Raw genomic sequence first — 10,377 nt, forward strand, 5'->3', positions numbered from 1 at the left:
CTTTTAGATTATTCTAGAGAAGATTTATGGACTATATAAATTCATAATTATCTTATTTTTACCACAAGAAGAATAAGAGAACAAGGAGAAAGAAAGAGTAAAAAAAAATAGAGTAAGAAAAAGAAGGGGAAATGCCATTTTTTGTGGGAGCCGTTGCAAAGTGACGTCCAACTGTAATTTTTCAAAGTTCTTAGAAATAGATTATACCATCTCCAACCAATGAAGTCTTTTGTAACCTCTTGGAAAACTCCTTTGTGATGTGAAGTAATAGTAAAATTTAACATGCTGATTGCTAAACACTATATATATATATATATATATATATATATAAAAGGACATGCATAATTTATGTTATTTTTTTATTAATTTATAAAATAAAAAATGCATGTATGCCACAATGGTAATTTTTTACTAAATTTTTATTATTTAATTTTAAAAACTGCAAAGCCCTAAAAAATTATGAAACCCCTAACCACATGCAATTTAGGGATTTTTGAAATTATATTTATCAAAATTAGCATTAATATTAATTAAATAATCTTAAATAGAAAAAAAAATATATCATACCTCTTCTTGCTTTTCGTCCTTTATGTGGTATGATCGGTGAATTAATTGTAGAATTTTTGCACTATACTTAAAAAAATTTGAGGATGGGAGATGGACCACATCCACACAAAAGGGACCACAATAAATACTTAAAATTTTCTATCACTAGTCACCTTTTTCTCTCATTGTACACTACCTTGACTTAGAAATTTTCAGAGATTGAAGGGTTCAATTGGAGAGTTAAGATACCTTGACTTAGAAATTTTCAAAGATTGAAGGGTTCAACAAGGGAGTTAAGACTCTGTTGGTGATAACACAAATAGGTTATTAAATTAAAACATTATGTTTTGAATTTGTTTTGCTGACTAATCTACATTTTTCCAACATGGAATTTTCAAAAATATTTTATTTTTTTATAAATGCCACATAATTAAGCTTACCAAAATAATTAATTGAACTAATCGGAGGTGATTTGATTGATCTTCCTTTATCTTTAAAGTATAGAAAATGGAAAAGTTTATAATTCGAGTCTCTTTCGACTACTTATTCTAAGATAATTCACTTTTATAATGAGAAGGGATATAACTACCTTCCTTTTTATAACCTATCAGCTGTTTTTTGGTCTGAAAAACAATCAAATGATATATTTCTTATAAAATATAAAATTCAATATAAAAATTAATGAAATTTAAAAAACTAAGCAAAATTTGGAATTATTTTGATTATTAGGCCTTTTCTAAATCTAAACTCGTTTCAAATTTATTGCATCATCCAACTTATTCTAATAGGACTGCCATGTCTAACAAAGAAAATTAAGGTATGAAACCAGAAAATATTTGTTTATATAGTCAAAACAGCTTGTGACCATTGAAATCTAGAAAGACGACAAAACTAAAAATGGGTTAAGCAAGCAAGTTCTATTTGCATACTTTGACAACAATTTTCTCCCAAAAGGTAGTAGAGGGACCAATGAAATTAATAATAGAATTGCCCCCCCTAATTTTTCATTTTTTCCTTTCTTAATATATTATTCTAATGTTAAAAAGAATGGTAAAAGGTACCAAAAATTTGCTTTTTTTACTAATTTTAATTTTTTTAGCATTTTTAGATCATTATATCTTTTTTTTTTTCACTAACATAAAAATGTCTACACATTTTTTCACTCCGGAAATGAAAATTTAAAGTATCATTGTTCACTGAAAAAGGAAAAATCATTTAAAAAATTGTTTTTCTTTCCTCATGGCGTGAAAATGTGAATTTTTTTTTATTTAAGTTCTACCTGTAGAAATTTTTATTTGACAAAATTGATATACATTCAATGGTTTTATTATAATTATTGATAATAAAAAAATACACATAAAGCCTACCACAGTTAGTGATTATAATGAAACCATTATTAGTTTTATTATATAATTTTTTGTATCATTATTATGTAATAAGAAAAAAGTAAAATATTTATTTATTTTCTATTTTTTTTTATAAGGAGTCAATAGTAGGCAGCTGAACAAAAATTAACTTTTTTTCTCTTTCCCTATGGAGACAAAAAGGTCTTATCAGGACTTAATTTTTCTCAAACGTTCAAATTACGGGAGGGTAACCTTTTGAAAATATTTTTTCAAAAAAAAAAAAAATAGAGTCAATCTTGACTTCATTCCGCTATCTTAGCCAGATTATACTTCTCGCCTCAGTACCTTCGATGAATAACTAATTGATCGCGTACAGTATGGTTTCGGAAAGTGTAATTCATCAATCAAAGTCATACTTCAGGGTCGACAGATATAACTGATATTTCAGAACCCTCCATTCTTGAAAGAGGCATTCCAAGCTTTCAATAAAGGGGAAAAGGGTGTTCTGGGAGGCCACCTTGCGCAACTTTAGAAAGGGGAGAATTTCAGAAAGTCATTCTCTCCAACCTTTTCTATCTATCCTCAGAAGTAGGGCGACAGAATGTCAATATTCTTCCTCCAATTGTTGCATCAGCTTTTCCTTGCCGTTTTCCTTGAATTGTTGAATTGATTAAAAGTTGCGACTATAATGGAAAGATCAAATTTTTTAATTTTTTAAAACTTAACTAAATTTTAAAAATAAATTTAAGTTATTTTTTATTATTTTTTCTTTATAACAAAAATTGTATTTTTCAAATGAAAAATATAATTTCTCAATAACTAAAATTATATTGAAAGTTTTTACAACTAAAATTGAATAATTATTAAAAAAATTTTATAATAAGAAAAAATAATTTATTATTATAAAATAAATGAATAACTTATAAAAAAATTTTAAAATTAAAATAAGTTCTTAAATATATTTTATAATTAATGATTTCTTTTTTACTATAAAAAATATGAATAACTTTTTAAAAAATTAATTAAAAAACTATTTTTCATTTTTGAAGATAGTGAATGTATTTTTGGAAGAATGACCGTACAAGGGTACTATGGCAGAAAAAATTACTGAAATGGGTTAGGATGTGGAGTAATTACGAAGTAGGGGGTGAGAGGTGCTGAGGTTGATCAGTCAGCGCCAAATATGCTATTTTGAATGGCGTCCTGATGCCTTCCTTGCCATTAACTGCACTTTCGTTCTAGAGAATCGTACGGGCCTAACTCGGGAAGGACGAATATCCCAACCCATCGATATGTAGAGCGAGGGATGCTAATAAAAATAGCGTCCTGTGACATTTCAAACCTGAATCTTTCACCCCATCGGTGGGTTGCATTAGACCAGCGTGACGCTATTTTTATTCACGTCTAGAGTTGCTCCCGCTTCATTTATCTCACCCACTTACCCTCAACGCCCTCATTTAAGCTCTCGGTCTCAAAATGGCAGCGATCTAAATTTTTCCAAAACACTCGTTGATTCCTCCATTGTCTCATTTTGGTGGAGCAGCTTCCTGTTCGGTGTGGAGCATCCTTACAATCGGGTGGAGCAAGAAGGAGATAGATGCAGTGGTGAACCACAAAGAGAAAAAGAAGAAGTTTGAAAAAAATTAATACTCGGGTGTGTATTTTGCTTGTTTAACAATTTTTAACATGCAATATATGAAAAATGCTTGAATGTTAATGTGTTTATTATTCTGGAAAGTTGGTGATATATATATATATATTTTGTATGCATGCATGTTGGTATGTTTGTGAGAAAGTTTTGTAGAGCAAGTTGATATTTTTCTACGCATGGCTTAAGAAATAAATTTTCGTGATATTTTTAGAATGTATTGTTTCATATAGTATAGGAAAAAATAGTTATTTACTGTTAATATTTGTCTACGAATTTATTGTATAATCTTAAATTTATTGTTGTAAGCCTAAAAAAGTATATATTTTTTGTAATAATATAAAAATTATATGAATATTATATATATATATATATATATATATATATATATATATATATATATATATATATATATATATAGTTAAAAATATAGTAATAGAATAATACTGTTAAAATGAGTAAAAGTTATTGGGAAAATATTGCAAGAAATTAGATTTTTAGTGTACAATCGTAAAGAATGTATAGAAAAAATAATATAAATTTATAGTATTAAGAAAATGTTTGGAAAGAGAAAATAAAAATTATAAATGTAAATTATGTTACAAAATAAATTTTATATTAAGTAATATAATTTTTGTATCACAAAATATAATAGTTTAATGAGTTGAATAGAAAATTTTAGTTTAAAGTAAAATAATAGTTTAAGTTTATAAAAATTAATGAAAGCTAAAGAAGAAAGGGAAAAATTAATGGAAAATTGAGTTCATAATATTTTATAGTAAAGGATGCAATAAAAATAAAATATAAATTTACATTATTAAAATATTATTAAAAAAAATAAAAATTAGTAATATGAAAAATTGCCGAAAATGAGTAGTATTTTAATTAAAATGTAATTAATAAAAATAAAATATAAAATTATATTATTTAGATAATATTAAAGAAAAAAAATTGTAAGATAAAAAATTGCATATTTAATTAAAATGTAATTATTAGAAATAAAATATAAATTTATTTTATTAATTAAACTTAAAAAATGGAAAAATGGAAAATATTGCAAGAAATTAGATTTTTAGTGTACAATCGTAAAGAATGTATAGAAAAAATAATATAAATTTATAGTATTAAGAAAATGTTTGGAAAGAGAAAATATAAATTATAAATGTAAATTATGTTACAAAATAAATTTTATATTAAGTAATATAATTTTTGTATCACAAAATATAATAGTTTAATGAGTTGAATAGAAAATTTTAGTTTAAAGTAAAATAATAATTTAAGTTTATAAAAATTAATGAAAGCTAAAGAAGAAAAGGGAAAAATTAATAGAAAATTGAGTTCATAATATTTTATAGTAAAGGATGCAATAAAAATAAAATATAAATTTACATTATTAAAATATTATTAAAAAAATGAAAAATTAGTAATATGAAAAATTGCCAAAAATGAGTGGTATTTTAATTAAAATGTAATTAATAAAAATAAAATATAAAATTATATTATTTAGATAATATTAAAGAAAAAAAATTGTAAGATAAAAAATTGCATATTTAATTAAAATGTAATTATTAGAAATAAAATATAAATTTATTTTATTAATTAAACTTAAAAAATGGAAAAATTGGTAATGTCAAAAGTTGTTGAAAATAATTTCTTTATGAAGTAAAATATAATGATTCATACGGGCTTATGATAATTCTAAGTTATAATGTTAAATCGAACCAGATTTTAATCCGGTTTGGTTTATTAATTTTTCTGCAACAAATAAATTTGAATATTTTTTGTGAACCGGACCAGATCATTGTCGCTAATAGTTGCTGCGATTCGTACCAATTCTTATAATTCTAAAGTGTAATTTTAAATCGAACTACATCTTTATCCGGTTCAATTTATAATAATTTTATTGCAACAAATAAGTTTGAATATTTATTATCAACCAGACTGTTTTTGCTGATAGCTATTGCGATTTTTGTTTTATTAAAAAATGTTAATTCCATCTTTTGCTATTTTATATTGGAATGGAGAAATTATTATAGATAACGAAGGCTATGAATATTTTGAATAGCATTTTTGTTCCGACTCACCCCTTCTCCATAATTACTCTACATTCCAACCCATTTCAATATTTTTGTTGTCACCGTACCTTTGTATGGTCATTTCCCCATTTATTTTCATGTTTTCCCGCGTTTTTTTTTGTCAAATATAGAGCAAAGGAGAGTTTTCTCTTCTGCCCAGCCGCAATAATTGGGTTGTAAAACGTTTATGCTGGTTCTCATTTCTTGCATGTACTGCATTCCTTTGCAACTATGGGCATCAACAAAACTTCATGGTGGTTCACAATTTTTGTTCTCTTTATGTGTTTCTCTCTTAGGTCTCATCGCTCCCTTGGAGCTGATAGAATCTCTGCAAATCATTCTCTCTGTGGTAACCAAACCATTGTCTCTGCTGGAGGGGCTTATGAATTGGGTTTCTTCAAGCAAGGTAAAACTCCAGATTACTATGTTGGCATATGGTACAATAAAGTGTCTACACAGACCATAGTCTGGGTGGCAAACAGAGAGAAACCAGTAACTGATAAATATTCTTCAGAATTGAGAATATCATTCGGTAATCTAGTCCTCTTTGATGGGTCCAAAAGCGCTGTTTGGTCAACAAATTTGAGCTCTTCTAACTCAAGTTCTATAGAAGCAGTAATTCTAGATGAAGGAAATCTTGTCTTGAGAGATGGGTCTAGCTTGTCAGAGCCATTATGGCAGAGTTTTTATCATCCAACCGATACATGGCTCCCAGGAGCCAAGCTTGGATTGAACAAAGTTACTGGAGAGAACACACGTCTCATATCGTGGAAGAACAAATAAGATCCTGCACAAGGCCTCTTCTCTTATGAACTAGACCTAAATGAAATCAGTCAATATGTAGCCCTTTTCAATATGTCTAAAAAGTATTGGAAGAGTGGGCGCTGGAATGGACAAAATTTCGACCTAGTTCCTGAAATGAGAAGAGATTTTATATTTAACTACTCTTTTGTTGACAACAGCAAAGAGAGCTATTTCACCTATTCTTTATATAATTCTTCTCTCGTGTCTCGATTTGTGATGGATGTTCGAGGGCAAATTCAGCAATATTCATGGTTAGAGTCTGCCCAGGAATGGTATTTGTTTTGGTCTCATCCAATATTGCAATGTGACGTGTATGCTGTGTGTGGGACGTTTGGTAGCTGCACAATGAAATCCCAGCCTTTCTGTCATTGTTTGGTAGGTTTTGTTCCCAAGTTTGTAGATGACTGGAATTCAGGGGTTTATTCTGGCGGGTGCGTTAGGAAAACAAGTCTACAGTGTGGAAATTCTAGTCTTATAATTGGGGAAAGTGATAAATTTTTGGCAAGTTACAACATGGTACTGCCTGAAAATCCTGAAACAGTGGCTGTTGTAAGCTCGCAAGAATGTGAATCAAACTGCTTGAGTAACTGCGCCTGTACTGCTTATGCTTATGACAACAATCAATGTTCAATTTGGATTGGAGATCTCTTGAATCTGCGATTTGCAGATGATGTAACTGGTGGAATTACTCTACATGTCAGGCTTGCGGCTTCCGAGCTTTCAAAATCTAAAAATAACAAAGGAATAGTTTTTGGTGGTGTTGCCGGCTCAGGAGTGACAGTGTTGGCTCTCATTGGTGTTGTTATGTTTGTTTTTTCAGGAGAAACAGAGCCATCAAAGCAGGGAATGAAGCAAGGGGCTTATTGAAGGCTTTTGGGTACAGATATTTACAAAATGCAACAAAGAATTTCTCAGAGAAACTTGGGGAAGGAGGTTTCGGTTCTGTTTTCAAAGGAATGTTGCCTGATTCCAGTATGGTAGCAGTGAAGAAGCTCGAAAGCATCAGCCAAGGAGACAAGCAATTCCGCATGGAAGTTAGTACAATTGGAACAATTCAACACATCAATCTTGTTCGCCTTCGTGGCTTTTGCTCTGAGGGTACCAGAAAGTTGTTGGTCTACGAGTACATGCCAAATGGTTCTCTCGACTCCTTTCTTTTCAGGAAAAAGGGTTCAAACATTTTAAACTGGAAAACAAGATATAATGTAGCATTGGGAACAGCCAGTGGTTTGGCTTATCTCCATGAGAAATGCAGAGATTGCATTGTACACTGTGATGTAAAGCCAGAAAACATCCTTTTAGACATTGAATTTTTTCCAAAATTGGCAGATTTTGGCATGGCAAAGCTTTTTGGACGAGATTTTAGCAAGGTTCTAACAAGCCTTAGAGGGACAATAGGTTATCTTGCCCCAGAGTGGATTTCAGGGGAAGCCATAACAGCCAAGGTAGACGTTTATAGCTATGGGATGATGCTTATGGAGCTTGTATCAGGAAGGAGAAACTCTGAGCAATCTAAAGATGGGAAAATGGAATACTTCCCAATTCGAGTGGCTAGGTTAGTGAACAAAGATGGCGATGTGCTTAGCCTATTAGACCCATTTTTAGAGGGAAATGCTAATGTGGAGGAGCTGACAAGAATTTGTAAAGTTGCTTGTTGGTGTATCCAAGATGATAAAACATTACGGCCATCAATGAGTGATGTAGTTTATATTCTTGAAGGTTCCTTGGGCGTCAACCTGCCCCCAATTCCAAAGTTGCTTGAGAAGTTTAGCTGGAAGCCTGGAGAGCTAAGCCCATGATTACTCTTTACAATGCATAGTTCAAATAGAATAACCTCACTTTACATCTCCGGCTAGTTATGTTTTGAAAGATGATCAAATAAGGTTTTTGTACTACTTACCAGGCTATTATATTTTTGTCTCTTGCTTTAGAATGTTGGTATAATGCTTTTTCTTCTTCTTATCCTTCTTTTTGTATCATTTCTAAGCAATAATATGCCATAATTAGAACTCAAATACTATAACCTAACACTACATACCAAGCTTATATATAATGAAAATGTCTAATCGGGCATACAAACTTGATTAGTCTTTAACTATCTTTCAATAGACGTTCTTTGTTGCATTCATTAACTTCTCAATATATTCTTTTAAAAAAAATCTTGACATAAGAAGAATCTCTCTTACTCAAAAGTCTAAAATCAATAAACAAATTCTTAAAATATTGTTCTCAATAAAGTCACAGAACATAAGTATGAAACCAAATCAATCTAATGTTTACAACTTAATTACTTTGTTACTAATAAAATCTAAAATTTAGTACTCTTGAAGGGTAGTAATTCTAGAATGAAGGAAATCTTGTCTTGAGAGATGGGTCTAGTTCGTCGGAACCATTAAGGCAGAGTTTTGATCATCCAAATCCCCCGTGCCAAGATTGGAAACACATATCTCATATCGTGGAAAGACAATGAAAATCCTGCACGAATCCTCTTCTCTTTTGAACTAGACCTAAATGAAACCAGTCGATATGCACGCATTCCTTTTCAATATGTCTAAATGGGCAACTAAGAGAATCCATACAAGACATGCGAGTGACGCAATTGAGGCTGTTAGAATGCATAGTGTTAAAAAGTCAACTTAAAATGAGCAAGCAATCAAAATCAGTGAAATTTAGAAAGCCAACAAATTTTCACTCTAGAAATGAATAATTAAAAATATCATTGTTCACGTGAATAAGGAAAAATCAATAATAATAAAAAAAAAAATTTCTTTCCTCATCGTGTGAAAATGTGATTTTTTTTTCTTCTTTAAATTCTGCCTGCAGGGTGTCATGGTTGCGCACCTTTGATTTTAAATTGGAAAAATAAGTTTTTACTGTTTTTTTTCCTAGACTTTTTTATGCGAGTCTTTAGTGGGCATCCGGACAAAAATCAACTTTTGTTAGTAAATTGTGCATGAGATTTAGTGAAATCCATAGTTTAATCTTTATATATTTAAAACCATATATTAAGTCTCCAACATTTTATTAAACTTATCAACTAATTCTTGTCATTAAAATCACTATTTATTCCCATTAATTTTAATAAAATTGATCGAAATGCCTTTTACTATATTTCAATCTAAACAGTTAAATTCCTAAGGTTAGTGAAATATATAATTTAGTCCACCCTTACATTTTTACAAATTGATATTCAATTATTATAATTATTTATAAATAAACTCTTATATTTTCTAAATTGATCTTTAAATATTATAATTATTTATAGAGAACCCTCTATATTTTTATAAATTGATCCCTAAATATTATAATTATTTACAAATAAGTTCTTATATTTTTACAAATTGGTTCTTATATTTTTACAAATTGATCCCTAAAATATTTTAATTATTTACGAATAATCCCTATATTTTATAAATTGATATCTAAATATTATAATTATCTATGAATAATCCCCTATATTTTTACAAATTATCTCTAAATATCATTATTATTTACAAAAAAAAGACTTATATTTTACAAATTGATCCTAAATATTCATCCCATATCGAGTCTTTTAGTCCCTTGATTAAATGTGTACAAATTATAATTATTAAATATTTTATTTATCTGTATTCAAATAATAATTATTAAATATTTTATTTATCATATATAAATATAATATAATATTTAATGCAAGTGTCAGTTTCTCCTTCAATCCCCCCTTCCTTAAATTCTTTCGACTCTCAATCGACGATGCCACATCGACACCATAGCCACATCAACTCTTAGTTCCTTTTCTCGATTTCTCCTTCATCTTCGTATTCACCTTCCCTACAACTTACATCGATGCCATAGCTACAAAGCCCCACCGTCATCTTCATCCTCACTCTCACAATCTCTCGCTGCCTCTCTAGTCGCCATCTTGTTTCTCTTCTCATTTTGATGTTCTAATTTAGAACCAACCTTTTAAGAGAAGCTA

The 10,377-nt window shown here is 29.3% G+C and overlaps 1 pseudogene; it reads left to right on the top strand.

Annotated features, from left to right (window-relative positions):
• The first annotated feature begins 5,763 nt into the window (after positions 1 to 5,763).
• On the top strand, positions 5,764 to 8,312 carry LOC110638517 (G-type lectin S-receptor-like serine/threonine-protein kinase At2g19130; annotated as a pseudogene).
• Positions 8,313 to 10,377: the final 2,065 nt, after the last annotated feature.

Source organism: Hevea brasiliensis, chromosome 14 (assembly GCF_030052815.1).
Source record: "Hevea brasiliensis isolate MT/VB/25A 57/8 chromosome 14, ASM3005281v1, whole genome shotgun sequence".
Taxonomy (NCBI): domain Eukaryota; kingdom Viridiplantae; phylum Streptophyta; class Magnoliopsida; order Malpighiales; family Euphorbiaceae; genus Hevea; species Hevea brasiliensis.